The 18,953-nt window shown below is 38.3% G+C and overlaps 1 protein-coding gene across 5 annotated transcripts in view; it reads left to right on the plus strand.

Annotated features, from left to right (window-relative positions):
- The window catches only part of LRRC4C (leucine rich repeat containing 4C), a 1,217,740-nt gene that overhangs the window by 259,141 nt on the left and 939,646 nt on the right, over nucleotides 1–18,953 (plus strand). For all 5 annotated transcript variants that reach the window (XR_007478685.1, XR_007478686.1, XM_049713174.1 and 2 more), the window contains exon 2: nucleotides 718–907. The gene's annotated coding sequence lies outside the window, so the exon portion shown is untranslated. The remainder of the gene's footprint in view (nucleotides 1–717; nucleotides 908–18,953) is intronic.

The following is an 18,953-nucleotide window of genomic DNA, read 5'->3' on the forward strand; positions in this document are numbered from 1 at the left end:
GCCATCCCTGAACATGGCTGAATCTGCTACCTCAGCATTGTACCAGACTTGATTGCTTAAGCATTTTGCTGTAGCTACCTTCCACATGATCTGCAGGAGACCCACTCCTTCTTTGGTAGACTGGCATGTAGGGAATAAGTTTTGGACAAGCCAATTCTTACTTCTCAATGTTGGCTTGATTTTTGTCTTCTTATCACAGCATGGTGCTTAGTACTGTGTATTGCAATGTGTAACTGTTGCAAAAAAGGAAATAATGCATAAATGAATGAATGAATGAATGAATGATTATGTAGGAAAAAAAAAGTGTAGTTACTTGGGCTGTTTTTCCCTCACACCACTTCTCCATTCTTCTCCTGTCAAGAACTACAAACAGATGCCTAGGCATTAATTAGGAACGGAAGTATAACTCTCTTCTATATGATAAATCTCCTTCTTTGATCTGAAACTCAGAATCACTTCATTGTCAAATAATCCTTATCACATCAACAGTGGAGTCGCAGATAAAATAAGGGTTCTCTAAGTCTCTTAATGAAAGCTCTCAAGTTTATCTTTTAGTTCCTTTTGAGGTGTGATTAAAAAAAACCTCCCTTATTTATATTTAAAAATTCCCTGGAATTAAATCCTAAATTCTAATAATAGCTAGCACTTTTGAATGTTCACTGCGTGTGGGTGCTGTAATAAACACTTGACATAGATTATCTCATTTAATCCTCACAGAAACCAAATGAAGTATTTACTGTCATTATCCCTATTTGATGAAGAGGATACTGAGGCTCACAGAGAATTAACAACTTGTCCAAGATCATCTGATGTCGAGTAATCAAGAGTGAATGACCTGAAAGCACACACACCAGCTGGGACCAGCCTTTGATTGAGGGGAAAACGTACAGAGACAGAGCGGTAGCAGGTGAGCAAGCTTCTCAATGCCAGGTGCACAGGGAACTGGTGAGTAAGACATCAGACTTGAGAGGGGTCCCAGTCTTGAGCTGTGGGGCTCCTAAGCTTCATTGTTGGGGGAACACCAGCTCTTCCTCTAGGATGGTTTGGGGCTGAGGTCCAAACTTTGTGGTTACAGTTCTGTGATGTAGCAGATTCCTGACAGGGCTTCCAGCCCTGTCAACCTCAGCATTTATAACTGAGAGTTTCTCTTTTGGTGGGATCAGGGTCCAGGACCCAAGCCTTTTGTTTAGATTATTGACCTTCAGCTGTGTTCTATCTTATCAGCATTCTATCAGGATGCATGCCTTAAGTACTCAGTTTTAACCAGTTTCCATATCTTTTGGGTTTTAATTTCCAAATGATGCTGCTCTTTGAAGGAAGGGGGGATGGCAACTGTCTCTCTGGGAGTGTGGCCTGCTAGGTATCCAGGTTAATCAAATGAATCCTTGCCTATCACTGAGCTATTATGTGGTGGAACCTTTATTCAAGTACTACAGTCTGATGCCAGGGTCTTCCTAGTCTTAAATGATTTGCAATAAGAACTTGATATACTATCCATATGTTCATTTCAGGTAGTATCATAGTCTACAGTATATACTTTTCCTGTCATATATAGTTTTTCTCGTGTTCCTAGTTGGCCATTTTAAATACTTACATGTTATTCACCTATTTCTAACCCTTATAACTCACCATCCTGGTACTGTATGCTCTGTTAGTGTGGGAGATTTAATTTGGCTGTGAACCATCTAAAGAAGATATGTTGTTGACTGTGGAATCGATAGGCTTATATACTGGGGTGCTGCTTGGGCATGGATGATAGGGAGATCCTAAGAGGTGGGGTTTCTTAGAAGAAAGGATAAATCCAAATTCAGAGTTTGTGACTTCTGTGCTATATATGGGTATCTTTAGATTTTAAACTAGAACTAATCATACTAAGAACTTGTCTCTGTGTCAGTTGGGTTATGTGGTTACAGAGTTATTTGTTATCTTGAATTCTTTTTATGTCACAGTGTCTAATTTCACTCTTTCCAGTCATTCTCACTTTAACTTTATAAATTTATAAACTTTATAAACATAGACTGTATTGACCTAAGAGAACACATCAGTAATGTAGCAGTGATAACATCTTTACCAAGTAGAAGGTTCATGAAGTCAGAGGTGTAATCTGTTTTGTTGATTGCCATGTATACCTGGTGCATAGATACTAAAGCAAATGGTTGCTCAATGAACATTTATTGTTTTAACAAGGAAAATAATGAATTAATCTTTTGCTATGAAAATTAATTATTAAACCAGTTAAATTGTCTTGGGATTTCAAGGTATATTTTTAGTTGTGTTTATTTATTAAATTAGAGGTGAAAGGCAGGATTTTCATACTAAGACTTCTTTAGCAGGATGAGATGGGAGATGTCATCACTGTTGCTTATTTTACCACATGCAAGTCTTTGGTTTTCACTGGTGAAGGGCCAATATTTCCAAAATGAATTTTTAAAAAAATCTTGTGATAGTAAGTACTTTCAGGTATGTAGAAGAGTGTGTGTGTGTGTGTGTGTGTCTGTGTGTGTGTGTGTCTGTGTCTGTGTGTGTATGTGTATGTATGGGGAGAGCAGGTAATGATTTGAAAAATATACTCATTTCTGGTGATCATCCTTGGTTTTGGATATATAGCTTCCCTCTCTCTAAAAAAGAGAAAAAGAATGTTCATTTGGAAGGGACCAGAGAAATCCCTGCTTGCACATCTCTCCCCTGTAGATAATTATTCCATATTATGTAAGATGCTGAGGCCTTATTTCCTAATTTCATGTCCTTGCACAAATAGCTTCATCTTCCTGTGCCTTCTTTCCCCATTGACAAAAAGGGAATAATAATAATACTGATGTCATAATTTGGTTGTGAAGAATCAGTGAGTTACTACATATAAAGTATATAGAGCAGTGCCTGGTGCAAAGTAAGCACACAATAAACATTATCATTACTGTTAGTTTCATATGCTAATGCATAAAACATTGCTTTATCCAAGCAACTTAACACAAGTCAGGAATGGATGATCTCTGGTTTTGGCACCAATATTCCATAATCCTATAGAGAGCCTTCAAGACTCCCTAGTTGTCTTTTTATGAAAATACAGGTCAAATCAAACCAAAACACATATGAGAGACCACATAATGCCTGTTATGTCTGAATGAAATTGGGTGTCCTGGGACCCCTCCAATCCTCTTTGACATGTCCTCAAACTCTGAGAATGGCCTGGCTTCCTTTGCAGTGTTTTTTAAAACTGGGACTAGCCCAAGACTGACAATGGTGATAGATGAGGAACATTCTAGGTTGGTACCTCTGAAATCTCATGTCACCAACTCTACGTGCAATCCCAATTCAGAAGAGTTTGGAAGGAGCAGAATGAGGTGAACACCTGATTTTTTTCCCCGTCAACATTTCCAGCCTAATATTGTAGGCAGAAGACTAAGACATGGCTTGTGATGGTTCTGCTAGGCAACAGTACCATGGCAATGAATAGAAGCTCCTTCAGGCAATGAAATATGTAGCTTTTAAAAATGAAAAAAGGGGGCTTCCCTGCTGGCGCAGTGGTCGGGAATCCGCCTGCCCATGCAGGGGACACGGGTTTGTGCCCCGGTCTAGGAAGATCCCACATGCCGCGGAGCGGCTGGGCCCGTGAGCCATGGCCGCTGAGCCTGCGCATCCGGAGCCTGTGCTCCGCAACGGGAGAGGCCACAACAGTGAGAGGCCCGCGTACCACAAAAAAAAAAAAAAAGGAAAAGAAAAAAGGAATATGACTACACCTTTACATCAAAACACACATACACGGCCAGCTGGATTTCAAGAATGTGTGAAGATTTCTTGAGTATTATTTGAAGGTAGTCTTCTGATTTAGCTTTCTGTAAACTGGCTTTGGTGCCCTTCTTTCTCTTTCCCTGGCCCTTATGCATATGACACTCTTCCCAATGACCCACTGTCTGACTTTCTTTAGATAACTTGAAAATATTGACTGTACAGACACCAAAGGTGAAAGGGATCTTCATCCCCACTGGACTCCAAAGAGCAATTCTCTTTTCTCACTCCCAGAGGAATGTTTGTAATCTTGTTAGAAGTATTTCTGCTGTACTATAATGTCTACAGAAAAGAATAATGATCAAAGTTTCTCATTAACTACATTTTAATGGGCTTCATTAAAAAGTCAGCTTACCCCAGTCTTAAAGTGAAAATTAAAAAAAAAATTCACTTAATAAATGAAATACACATGTAAAAGTTAAGATGTTTTTAGTCAAAATAATATGATGAAAATGTAGAATCCATCACTGTATTTCAGAGTTTTTAGATCCAGGGATTTTTTTAATAAAAAGTGAAAGGCCCCTATCCTTACAAAATAGACATATACACAAAATAAAACCTATAAAAATTTTGAAGATAAATCCAAGAGATGTATTTGATGAAGCCTATTCAGATATATCATATAGAAGTGTATAGATCTCAGATTAAAACCCCTGCATTGACTCACGTTATTGCCAGACCCTTGCAATCAGTGCATGATGAGAACCTACCATGCAGTGAATGGGTTACAGGTGTGCCAAGACCATAGTCCCTTTCTATCTTCAAGGCAGAGAGATAGGGTCAAGGGTAGCTAAAACCTCAGGGTCTTTTTCCTCTCATTGTGAGCAAGCATGACAATTTCCCCCATTAAACTCTAGAAGTCTTATTTTCTACATGATTTTTAACATGAAATGGGTTGGACATAGTGCTGAAGAATTAATTGTTCATTTATTCTTTCAGTGAAAGTTTTTTGAATACCTCTTATTAATTATGAACAAGTGTGTTAGATATGGGTGGAGTAATAAAGGTGACTAAGTTGATTCTCTAACCTTGAGGCAATCATAGCTACAAGGGGAGATAACCAACTAACGAAGTAAACTACCCGTAGGCCGTATGTGAAGACCTGTCGGAGCACAGAGGAGAGTCAGCCTAACTTTATTTGGAATGAAAAGCAGGGTGAGGACGCTGAACTTTGTGCATTAGGTGGAGTTCACCAAAATGAGTGTATGACGTAGTATCATTTTGCCAATAAATAATTTTCTGTTACAACATTTTTAATGGTTGCATACTATGTCACTGTGTGGATGTAACACAAATAATTTAATTGAGCCCTTATTTTTTTTGTCATTGGGTTAGTTCCATTTTTTGGCAACTATGAACAACATTGAGATAAAGATTTGTATGCTGAAATCATAGTACATGGCCTGTGATTCTCTTAGAATACAGCCCTAGATGTGAAATTACTGGCTCAAAGGACGAGCAGTTTTTTAAAGCTTAAGTAAATTTTCTCAAGCTAACATTATAAAAGAGTAGGGCTTTGGGGCCAAACTTGAGTTCAAAATATAAACATTCCTTTTGTTGGTTATTGACCTTGGGCAAGTTGCCTAAGGTTTATTACCTTTAGTTTCTGCCTTTAATAAATGAGGTTCATAATACTTACCTTGAAGAGCTGCTTTAAAAACTGTAGTGGAGGGCTTCCCAGGTGGCGCAGTGGTTGAGAGTCCACCTTCTGATGCAGGGAACATGGGTTCGTGCCCCGGTCCAGGAGGATCTCACGGCCGCTGAGCCTGTGCGTCCAGAGCCTGTGCTCTGCAACGGGTGAGGCCACAACAGTGAGAGGCCTGCGTACCGAAAAGAAACAAACAAACAAAAACAACTGTAGTGGAGTGTAATAAATACTTATCAAATCTCCCTTTTATTTTTGACAATAGGTACCAGTTAGTTGCTAAATCCTAGCAATAAAATTCAAATGTTCTAAATATTTTAGGTTAGCAACATTAATTTCTAACAGGAAATGTGCACTATCTAAATAACTGTGTGGTATAGTTGCACTCAATTCATTATATGGCCCGCATTTTGAAAATTCCGACTCCTTGTCCATATAAATAACTTTAAAATTGCTGGACTCTGGTCTGAAATTTGCTCCTAAAATACAGGAAAGTTCCAGAATTGCACAAAGAGACAGAAATCTGGGATAAAATCCATATTCTTCCACCTATTTCCTGTGTCACTTAATCTCTCAGACCCTCAGTATTATCATCTGAAAAAGGAACATAAGGTTACATTCTCTTTCTGCTTCAACAAATCAAATGAGTAATATAAATAAAAATATATAGATGATAGATGGATCTCTAAATTTGTATTCTGGTATAACCCATTATTCATATTGGTTTTTAAATCTATCATGAATCTCTTTACTTATGGAAAAAAGAATAGGCATCATGTAAAGTGTACACTTCTCTCATGCTTGTCAGTGTATTATGAGTTTTTCGTATTATCTTGATGTGGGGCACTGACTTGAAGGATCTGGACTTATTTTTGAACTCTCGTCAGCGTTCCATGATTAACGTTGCCCAGAAGAGAAATGCTATTTTGCATCCTGCATCTTCAGTGCAACTGTCAGCAAATAAGGAAGGCATCGTCTTTACCATCCTTATTGCTAACGTAAGAAGCAGAAAAGAACAGCTGGATTTTCACACACTGGGCTGGTAGAAGCACTGGCATTTAGTGAAATCTGTTTTCAATTTCTACCTACGTCTTTTTGCTTTAAGAATGTATTTAAAGGGGAAAACAGCATTTTTATCCCAAAGCCTATTTTTAAACTCCAAATCTGGGATATTTACAGATCTCCAAGTTGTTCAACTCAATGTTGCTTTTCCTCCTTGACATAAAAATGCAAAGTTAATGCTGATTGCATAGTATCTATTTTGCTTATCTACTTTTACTGCTGTATTTTCTCTGTGTCCTAAATTCCCTGTAATGTTTCAGTTTCTCTTTGTTCTCCAATTTGGCTAAAATTTATAATGGCAGTGGGTAGAAATAATCTTTTAAAATGAAGAATTGGAAGGGTAATCTTGCTGCAATAAAAGGGCAATACTGTAGCTCAGACATTTGCTCTTTAAACAGGAAAAAAAAAATCTGTAGCCTCTAGAGTTACAGTGAGCCAAAATTAGGTAGAGTCTATATGGTAATTTTGTTGAATCAGTTTCTTTTTTGTATTGCACACGTGGTGGGATCGTGAAATAGTGCAGCCACTTTGTAAAGCAGTTTGGCAGTTCCTCAAAACGTTAAACATAGAGTTATCATATGATCTGGAAATCCTGCCCGTAGGTGTATACTAAGAGAATTAAACGTATTTCTACACAAGATTTTGTACATGAATATTCATAGCAGCATGATTCATAATAGTCCAAAAGTGGAAACAACCCAAATGTCTGTCAGCTAATGAATGAATAAATGAAGTATGGTACATCATAAAATGAAAAATTATTTGGCCACTGAAAAGGGATGAAGTACTGATACACGCTATAACACAGGTGTACTGTGAACACATGATGGGCAATGAAAAAATGGCCACATATTATATTACTCCATTTGTGTGAAGTGTCCAAAACTGACAAATGCACAGAAACAAAAAACAGATTACTAGTTTCCAAGAGTGGGAGGCAAAGGAGACTGAGGAATGGTTGCTAAAGGGTATGGGATTTCTTTTTGAAGTTATGAAGTGTTCTAAAATTAGGTTTTAGGGATCATTGCACAGCTCTGTGAATATACTAAAAACCACTGAATTACATACTTTAACACAGTGACTTTTTGGCATGTGAATTATATCTTAGTTAAAGCTCAGATAAAAGTAACATATATTCATTAATAAAAAATAGAAATTGAGAATGGTGAAAATGAATGGGGAAATCATGACTGAACAGTTTAGCATCATAAGCCTTTCATGTTTAACATTCTTTATAAACATTTCTATTTTTAATGACTTTGGAATGTCTTTTAACTAAATGAACCACAATTCACTTAAGCATTTCTTTGTTTCAAGTGTAGATGATTGCCAACTATTCACTAGTATCAGATTTTATTTTTTCTTTTTTATTGAGAACCAGGCAAAGTGTCTGTGGTCACCGACACACACTTGTTATAGTGGTCAGTCTTCTAGGACCTGAACATATACTCCAGGACATAACTAGCAGCTGGCAGCCTGGTTATCATAGAGGTACTTGTCCTCTCACCTGGGCCACCACTATCACTGTAACTCATTATAGGAATAGAGACCTACAATGACACAGCCAACAGTAATTGAAAATGTCTTTCATATACTCCTTATATGGGGGAAAATGTGGGTGTCCATTTTTTTCTCATTGAAAACATATTTTAAGACTTCACGTAGCTAAACGTGGCAGGCTAGTAATTCACAGACTTGCAGGCCACAAACTCTGATAGTCTAGGATGGAGAATAGGACAACAGATTAGTTGAAAAACTTCCTGTGTCTTTTTACTAATGCAAGATTTAGTACATTTAAGGATATTATAATGAGATCAAATCAAATTTACAGCAGAATGAGGGAATGAGAATAACAAATGGAGGTCAAAATGTGCTTTCACGGTTCTCTGTTGCACCAGTTAGATCTACAGGGCAGAGACTTAATGCAAGTTGATGTGTGATTGCTCCAGTTTTAAAACAATGCAATTCAGTTTACATCTGGTTTCATTATGGCTATTGAGATAGCACTTGAGTAATTCAAAGATAAGAGAAATGGTAGGGGTAGGGGTATGGAGTGTATGTATGGAAGTGTATTTCGATCCTGCACTTTATTGTTATAACATGCAGGGATCTAGTAACTCTTTAACATGTAGTCTGTTATGATTTCATCTGATATAACTGAGAGCTAGCAGCTTTGCCTCTCAAAGAAGTCATGTGGTCAGTCCCACTAAATGTGACACATTCACTGTGTGGTAGAGACAATTCAGGGAGTAGACTTAGACGTACAGTCACATGACGTGGTGCTTAAACTAAAGTAAAATGAGTGTGCTAACACTTTGTTGTCACCTCTTCAGCTTCACAGCAGTTTATAAAAGGGAGATGTTTGTATGAGAAAAAGTCCCCATTGGGAATTAATGCCCAAGTCTCTACAAAATTTTACATAAAATAAACAAATATTATCATAGGACCTGATATGTTACCAAGTCATTTCATGGAGTAATTAACACATATCCTGTCCTAATCCTATGGGAATGTTTATATTACAGAGTTTACAGTATATAGACACAGAAAATGATTTTAACTTTTCAATAATCAAAGTATAAAAATAAGAACGGGGACAGAAAGTAAGAAAATCAAATCACATTTGTGAAGCCCCTATTCGAGCACTATCCTAGAAGATTCTAAAGTGTTAACACATTCAGTCCTGCAGAAATCATAGGAGGTGGACCTCATTATCTCCATTTCACAGAGAAGGAAGCTGAAGGTCCCAGATCACAAGCCAAGGCCTTAGGCGATGTGCAATTCAGCGCAACAGCTTTTAAAGCTTACATTTTTACTTGAGGCCACGTATTCTAAACCCAGTCATGATGTTGGGAAGACACTCTTCTTTAGAAGAGTCTGCAAGTGATGACTTGCAGCGTCACTGCCTTGCAGACCTTGATTAAATTCTTAATACAGTAGTCACCCTCACATTTTATTGGTTACATGTGTTTTCTACAAGGTTATAATTCATTCTTTGGTAAGGGCACTGGGAAAGCCCAAATCAAAAGTAATCTTGATTAGAGAAAAAAATGCCGTGGGAAGGAAGACTGGACTTTCTTCACATGTTCAATATTGTTCCTGGTGCAGACTCTTCCTGACACACACACACTTTGGTCATACCTTAAATTAAAGTAAATAAACAAAAAGATAAAGATAAGCTGGCCTCATATTAACTGGATAAATGTATGGACTCCACAGCATCCACTAGAGGATGATAGACCAACGAGAGCTCAGTTCAGCCCTTACCCTGCAGTGGAGAAATCAATGAGAATTCTGTCGGCTTTGTTATTAGAGCACCATCCCATGTCTTTTCTAAATACTACTCCTTCTTACCATTTAACAGTGTATAAATGATACACTATGAGGCTCCATTTCTTTCCACAGTCTTTGAAGCTCTTTCCCTTCTGTATTCACTCCATTCACTCCATTCTTAGGGAAACCATTCTGGCTTCACTAAGGGCAGAGGGATGGATGCCAACGGCTCCTGGACCTAGAACCTTCCAATTCACCTTCAGGTACTAGACAGCTTTACCAGCCCACAACTGACAACAATCATTGTGACCAAAAGATGTCATATTAGTTTGCTCAGGCTGCCATGACAAAATACCATAGGCTGGGAGGCTTATACAACAAAAATTCATTTTCTCGTATCCTGGAGGCTGGAGGTCCAAGTCCAAGGTCAAAGTGCCAGAGGGATTGATTTCTGGTGAGACCTCTCTCCTTGGCTTGCAGGAAAGGCCTCACATGGCCTTTCCTCTGTGCACACACATTACTGGTATCTCTTCCTCTTCTTAAAAAGACACCAGTCCTAGCACAACATTGTAAATCAACTATACTCCAATAAAAATTAATTAAAAAAAAATCCTACTCAGGGGGGGAAAAAAAAGACACCAGTCCTATCAGATTAGGGCTTCACCCTTTTGACCTCATTTAACCTTAGTTACCTCCTTAGAGGTACTATCTCCAGACAGTCACACTGGGAGTTGGAACTTCAACATAAATGAATTTTAAGGAGACAGAATTCAGTCTGTAACACGTAAGACTGCATTGTTGTTCAGAGGAATTAAACTCCAGCCCCTGGATCTTTGTAATCACCAGAGGGATAGAGAGGGGAAATTTAAAAATGTTCCATGTCCAGGCCATACCCCAGAACAATTAAATCAGAATCTTCTAAGCTAGGGAAGGGCATAGTAAGCACTTTTTAAAACCTCCCCATGTAACTATAAATTTACATCCAGGATTAAAAACAGAGACTTAAGTTGTTTAAGACCTATTGGTCCAATGCTTAATGCATACAATGTTGTGAATCCTGTTGGGGAAAAGGAGAGAAGAATTAATGCTGGCATTTTAAGCATATTATAATGTGCTTACAAAGAATATGTACGGTATATTATACTTATTTTTATCAATACACTGTATTGCATGATATACTGAAAAACAAATACCATATACCATAGTATACTTAGGGATGTAAGTACAAGATAATAGACACAGTTCTAGAATCAGACAGCTAGGGTTCTAATTCTGATTACGTGATCTTAACATTCCTGAGAAAAATAAGAATGATGATAATAGTATCTATCTTTGTTATGAGATTAAATGAGATTATACCTGCAAAGCTTCAAATGATCTGTCAGTATTATTATTAGCAATAAAGAAGTCAAATGCAGAAAAACCGAAAGTGTCTGTTTCCATTTATCTTCTCCCTGATACACTGAGATCTTCAATCTTTGAGATTCAGCAGTGTGTCCTTGCAAAGCCTAAATTATCTACGTTTTATATATCAAAGTGGTGGGACGTGGGACAGTCAAAGGGCATATGGAAATAGCAGAAACAGTAGTTAAGGTCACGGTAGAGATACTGGAAAAGCTTCGAGCAAACTTCTACCTATTGGAGGTGATTTGGGGACACTGTGCGGATGATGCTAGAGCCCTCGCAGAGCATAAAGGCAGCCTTTTGTAGGTCACTCCTGTTCTGTTGGAATATTAGATTTTTTGTCATTAATTTTAAGAATCCACGAACCCAACTTGCTGAAAATTTTCAGGAGATATCAAACAAATGTGTTTTGAGTTGAAGCTGCCCTATGTTTGTCAGCTTTTTCTAAAACACTGAGCAGTTCAGTTTGGCATTTCAATCTGTCTCCTCTTATATTTATATTATAAAAAAGCAGACCTGGTAGAAATGTTGCTTCTGAGCCCTGAGAATGGTGAAAGGATAAATCTTTTGTTCACTTCTGTTAGAGATGTTTCATTATTCTCATTTGAAGTGTGTGGGAAGCCTTTCCTGTCTAATCTTTAGCATTTTGATGAAATTGCCATAAAAAGCTTTTCTGTGTTTTGTGTGAATCTTGATCTCAATTGGAGTTTTAAAGGGGGTTAAAGGGGTCTATTTTCCTGGTATGTTTAAAGTATACTGCTTCTGTGTAGAAACACTGACCAGCTAAGGAGGGTTCATCTTAAATCATTTAGTGGTTAAATGCATGGCTTCAGAGCTAACCTGCCCAGTTTGAAATTTTGCTTTTGACATTCACTAGCTTACTTTCTCTAAAACTCAGATTACTCATCTGCAAAATGAGGGTAATAATGGCAGGTACTTCCAAGTTGTCGTGAACATTAACTTTGCCACTGCATAGGAAACACTTAGAACACTGCTAGGTCCATGGCCAGCATCACTCTGTGTTAAGGATTCCTGAAGCTTACTTTAAGCTGCTTTTGCCAAACCCACTAAAGGCATTAGTCTAATGTCTAGGAGAAAGAAAACTCACCTCTAAGCCACACTGGTCTGGGTTTGAATCTTGACTCCTTCACTTAGGAGATGAGTACTTTTAAGTAGTAATCACTAGTAATCTTTGTTAACTCATTTCTAAAATGGAGCAACTATAAGGTCCCCTTTGTATATTTGGTGTAATGATTAAATGAGATGAATTTACACTGTCCCTGTCTGAGTTTAAGTCACGATTTATTACCTCTTGCCTTCGGGGTTGCAGAAGCCTCACAACTGGTCTTGCAGCCTCTGTTCTTACCCATTCACTAGCCACTCATCATGCAACAATCTAAATAATTTAAAATATAAATTAAATCATGATACTTTCCTGCTTAATATGTTTATTGGCTTTCTATAAATTTTTGGAATAAACGCCAGTCTTACAACCATGGTATATGTGGCCATGTCACAATAATCTACCCATGCCTAAATTTCCAAGCTTATCTTGAACACTGCCTACTCCCTTGTTCAATATATTCTAGTCACACTTGCTTTTCTTATGTTCCTGGAACATACCAAGCTCTTTTCTACCTCAGGACCTTTGCACATGTTCATGCTTACAAAATTCTGGCATCTATAAGGGGTCAGTGTTCCTTTTCAACCTGTACATCTCTACTCAAAGTCATCTCTTCAGACAGGCCTTTTCTTACCATCTGATCTAAAGTGGGCAGCCCTCCAGGGTGATCTGCATAATACCTCATCTCTTTAGTATGTGTTGTCATGCTTTGCAATTATCTTGTTTATATATCTGTTTAGTTGTGCATTGTTTCTCTTCTCTGAAACTTGCAGGTAGGATCTTGTCTGAATTGGTCATCATTGCATTCCATAGTCCCTGGTATATATTAAGTGCTCGGTAAGTATCAGTGGAAGGGAGAAGTGAATGAAGGAAAAAAAGAAAGAATGATAATATCAAAGGTGTTCAATATATTTTAGCACTATTAAAGAAAAAAATATTTTTTTATTCACCATATATATAATTTTTTTTATCATCTTTATTGGGGTATAATTGCTTTACAATGGTGTGTTAGTTTCTGCTTTATAACAAAGTGAATCAGTCATACATAAACATATGTTCCCATATATCTTCCCTCTTGCGTCTCCCTCCCTCCCACCCTCCCTATCCCACCCCTCCAGGCTGTCACAAAGCACCGAGCTGATCTCGCTGTGCTATGCGGCTGCTTCCCACTAGCTATCTACCTTACTACGTTTGTTAGTGTGTATATGTCCATGACTCTCTCTCGCCCTGTCACAGCTCACCCTTCCCCCTCCCCATAACCTCAAGTCCGTTCTCTAGGAGGTCTGCGTCTTTATTCCTGCTTTACCCCTAGGTTCTTCATGACATTTTTTTTCTTAAATTCCATATATATGTGTTAGCATATGGTATTTGTCTTTTTCTTTCTGACTTACTTCACTCTGTATGACAGACTCTAGGTCTATCCACCTCATTACAAATAGCTCAATTTTGTTTCTTTTTATGGCTGAGTAATATTCCATTGTATATATGTGCCACATCTTCTTTATCCATTCATCCTATGATGGGCACTTAGGTTGTTTCCATCTCCAGGCTATTGTAAATAGAGCTGCAATGAACATTTTGGTACATGACTCTTTTTGAATTTTGGTTTTCTCAGGGCATATATATAATTTTTATTCGCCATATATATCAAAATAAGCTGGAAAAGTAAAAAAAAAAAAAGAAAAGAAAAAATTATAAAAACAAAGATTAATTATGGAATTGAAAAGTTTTACTAACAATTAGAGAATGCCATTCATCAGAGAATCTGGACTCTGGAATGGACTTCTGGGGAGGAAAAAATGGAGTAGTCTTTTAAAGCCATGAGTCAGACAACTGTCTCTCAAGAGGAAAGTGGTGTCTCTCTCAAAGTGGTGTTGCTTGGCTGTCAATCTCTGGACTTGTCCATTAGGTAAGTCCCGGAACTAGCTGGAGGTTATCCACCGTGCAAGGATTTTGGCACCAAGCTGCTTCTGCTACAGTCACACCACACCCAAGACGTTAAGTGTTCAAAGCAGAATATGGTACCCAGTCAGCTCTACGCTGGTTTCGGCAGGCTAGCTGGTCAAATCGGGATTTGGCAGGACCATCTCTGCCTTACAGCTTCCATCATTTCCTGTTTCACTCAGCAAGGAAGTCCATCTATGGATCATCTTAATTCCTTGCAGTCTGCATCATGGCACTTCTATTTCTAGAAGACCAGGATGATACTTTCTGTCCAAATCTGTTCTTGAAAGCTCTTGTCTCACTGAAATAGCTTTTCCTGTCTCCACCAGCTGGACACTCAAAAAAACATTATCTCAAAAGGACTTATTTTAGTTTTTCCATCCATCATCTGGAGAAAAAAATGTGAGGATTCATTCTGATCTAACAATTGTGTGTGGCTGCTTCAGAGGACAGAGCGAGACAGAGAGACAGAGAACATACCTGGTGAAACGCCTCCTGCTCCTCATAAACGTCCCCCACGAGTGACTTCTCCAGAAGACGTTCTCCCACAGGCTGACTTGAAGGGCAGGCACTTGGGGCTGTGAAGGTTGTATGTACAAGCATATTCTCAGCAATACTGATACTGTTATTCAATTCTGATTACTCACCTTATTACAGGTGCCGTTCTCAAAGCTTCCCATAGGTTAGTTCACTTAACCCTCACATTCAACCAATGAGGAAACTGAGGCACAGAGAGGTGGCTTGTGGTGTCTGAGGTGACCCATGAAGTTGTGTGGCTGGGATGGTAACCATATAATCTGGCAGCAGGTGATTTACTCTTAACCACTACAGTCTATTCCCTAGATGGTGCTAGTTTTATAGTTTCTGTGTTTCTACATCTAGGTCTGTGGGATACAAAGGGCTATCACGCTTATCGAAAAAAAAAGTTTGCAACTTTGCCTTAAAAGTGTTAATCATCCAAGACCAATGGCCTCTGAAGAAATAATCGCTTCCTATTTGCTTCCAAGCAAAATTTCAGGCTTGTAATTATAATTCTACATCTAAAGCTGTCCAGTGTTTGAATCCTTGTAACCAAAGCAGCTGCCTTTTCCTCAGCATCTTAGATGAAATTTGCAGAACTCAAAGGATTATATTCAGTATATTCTAGAATTTTGTTATGGGGTTTTCAAGTAAGTAGGATCCTCAGAAGGGCAGATATATAGAGTAAACCACCCATTCTGTTGGTCCAGGCGTCTATCTGTATCCCATTCTCAAGAAGACAGGAGAAATGGAAGGTAAAACATAGGAGTTGGGCTGAGTTTAAGGATTCCCTGAAGAAATAAGGCCTTCCTTGGTGAGAACAGCCCAAGGAGCTGATAAAAGCGGTCTGTTTTCAAAGCAAGAGTTTCCAGTGACTTAGAATCAAAGTAATATAACATCATACTTCTTTGATACATTATCAACTATATGTGTATATGTGTATATAGTCTGAGTCTCTGAGAGACTCAATTTATTATTAAATAGTTGTTTGGGGGAAAATCATCTTTATACCACAGAGTATCCATTTCAGCTTCTTAAAGAAAAGATCAAGTAAAGAATATTGAAGAAGACAGCATTTCTATCTCAGCTCTGCTATTTGCAAACTGAAGGAGATTTAAGTCAGTCACTAAACCTTAGTGGTCTTATATCTAAAATGTGAAGATAAGAGTTCTATTTTAGGGCTCTTTTGAGGATTCATTTTAAAAAATGTATGAAAAGTGGTTTTAGTGCCAGGCCTGATACATAGAGGACACTCAGCAAATGACAGTTAATAAAAGGAAACCATTATGTAGATAATACAAAAATCCTTAGTTTCAGGCTTCTGATTAAACGTGAGAGGGGGCAGCAGAATTAACTCCGCAATTAACTGATGAGCTAGTGTTTATTCTATGTAAACCTTGTAACAGGGTTTTTCTGTCAGGACCTGAAGGGTTAAGCCTAGAGCCGCCACTAGGTGTCATGTTGGGATCGCTTTTGGAAGCACAAGCTCCCTTAACTGGTTCCAAACAAAAAGAGGCACTTTCTCAGTTAATTTCAGCTACTGTTCAGTTTCATTAAATAGAGATTCTTACTCTGCACATGTCAAATCTTCGGAATCTTTCGCTTTGTCTTACAGGTATTTGCAACCATTTAAACTTTTCACCCCACCACGCAGATCTAGCAGGAGGTAGATTTTGAACTAGGGTAGGTTTGACTTAATGGGGACATGCTGTAGGGAGAGAAAGATCTCTCTTGGTCTTGTAACCCCCATAATATCCTTTAGTTCCCCCATCCTAGGATACCTGAAATTAACATTGACACTGGGAAGTAATCTTGCTCTTACTATAAAATCTGCCACAGGGATGCAATTGATGCTACCCCTAGATAAGTTCCATATATGGAAATCTGGAGTGCCCACTGGTTTTCTTCACCACATCCCTCATCCTCCTACTTTCTGTGCACTACCTTTCCAGCCAATGTCCCCAGCATTATTCTTCTCTTTGGGCTGTTTGGTTAAGTGAGAAAGAAATTTTACAAATAAAGTGATCCAGATTGGAGTGTTACTCATTCAACAATTTGCCGATTCCAGAAATACTGTGTTTTAAAAGAAGGTTTGGGGGGCTTTGTTTTGACCACAGAGAATGGCAACTCAGCACAATTAAACTAGGTGATGGTGGAGGAAAAAGGATGATTTGAAGCCCAGGGGGTGGTTTCCAGATTACTCTGTTCTGGAAATATTTCGTATAGCTACCTGTTCTGTTATAAAGAAAACTGTGTCTTCAGGCATGCACAGATACTTAGTAATGGTTGTTAATACTGACTGAAGCCTTTTTTTTGGGGGGGGATTGAATAGGTTAACTCTACCTAGATCAAATAAAAATAAAATAAAAAGAGAAATTATGCCAAAGAAATCACCTGGAGGGAAACAAGTATCTGTCTGAACCTATGAAGGAGAAGTCATAAGAAAAATGCAGAACCAGATAAAATCTTAGAGTAGTCAAATTGCAACAAAATAGTTACAAGTTGCTAGGATTTGAACACCTGTAGAAAGTCTCATTATATCACAAAAGAAATGTCCTTTCACTCCCTGGAAAATTTCTGATTTTTAACACATTTCAGAATAATTCATTCATACTATCCTTCCTTCAAAAATTATTTAGAATACCTACTAATTGTCATCATTATTCTAGGAACTAAAGACATGACAATAAATAAGATCAAGATTGACAATGTCCCTACCTTTGTGAAACTTACATTCTGATTGGCAAAGCAGACATCAAAGAATTGAAAAAAATGTAACATTTCAGAAGTGAGACGTCTATGAAGAGAGTAAAGCAGGGTTAGGAGCTGGAGACTCACGAGACAACATGGTTTTTCATATAAGCTTTTGTAGAAATAAATAAGATAACGAAAATGAACAAGAAGGTTTAGGCTCGTTGGCTGTATAATCTTGAGCTGGTCCCAGAGAATTGGTTCACTTATCTTTAAAATAGGAATGATGCTGAGAGGTATGGAGTGCATATATTTTATCTGTGAACTCTGGCAAGGACCTCTGAGCAGGTGACTTGTGGCTGAGGTTTGAATTTTGAGGAGCCAGCCACAAGATCTATGAAAAGGCTTTGCAGAGAGAAAGTCCAGCTAGCATAACATTTCTGCCCCTGGAACTGTCTTAGGGGGGTTCTAGGAATCACAGGACGGCCAGCATGGCTGGAGTTTCATAAGCAAGGGGTAGAGATGGGGAAAGGTGATTTCACTGAGAGATTACAAGGAATTATGTAAAATGCTCCAAGTGAAAATTTCTAGCATAGATTGCAGCCAATGTGATGTTGAACACACCTATCCAAAAAGTCCACCTGAAATAAAATTCAAATTCCTTACTAACTCCTTACCTGCGAAGTCCTCTTGATCTTTGCATCCTAAGATAAAGTCTTACACATGGAAGTGCTCAGAAATGTTCTGTTCAGTGAGTGTGCCAGCCTGTCCTGAAGAGGAATCACATCATGGTAAACTCTGCTAGTTGCCATCCAGCTTCTCACAGCCCCCTCAGTTCCTGCTGGCGGAGTCTGTGTCCCACTGAAGTGGTTCAGTCAGCTCCCTGGGTCCCCTGCTGCTAAACCTTGGCAGGTAATCCAGTTCTGACCAATGAGACAGGAGAGAATACGTGAGAATGTTCTTCTTTCCTCATCAAGAGAGACACCCAAGGCCTGCCAGTCTCTTCCTGCTTTTTGAACATTATAGTGTGAGGATGAGGTGCTTAGAGCTGCTGCAGTCATTTTCTATTAAGGGGGCAACCATCAGAAGCTGAAGATAATGGGAATATGGAAAACTCCTAGGTTTTTGGAGACATAATTTAACCATTGAATAAACTGGGGAATCACCATCTCTTGATTTTCTGTTTTGGAAATTACTAAGTGCTTTACTGTTCAAACTACTATTTTATTTTAGTGCCGTGCAAGGGTATAAAATCCACACTTAGTAAACATTTTTTTGTTGAGTGAACTTATTAAGACTTAATTCTTCAATAAACAAAGGCATTAGTATCTTACACTTTTAGAGGAATTTTACCCCAAGGATAAAATAACTAGAACAATTGTCAGGACACCCGTGTTCTAGATTTTACTCAATACTGAACTAAGTAAGAGTTGAGTAAACATAGAGGTCCCAGGAGACTTGCTTCTACTCTTTATACTTATGGTCTGAAGTACATGTTTGTCTCCT

Source organism: Orcinus orca, chromosome 8, assembly GCF_937001465.1.
Source record: "Orcinus orca chromosome 8, mOrcOrc1.1, whole genome shotgun sequence".
Taxonomy (NCBI): Eukaryota; Metazoa; Chordata; class Mammalia; order Artiodactyla; family Delphinidae; genus Orcinus; species Orcinus orca.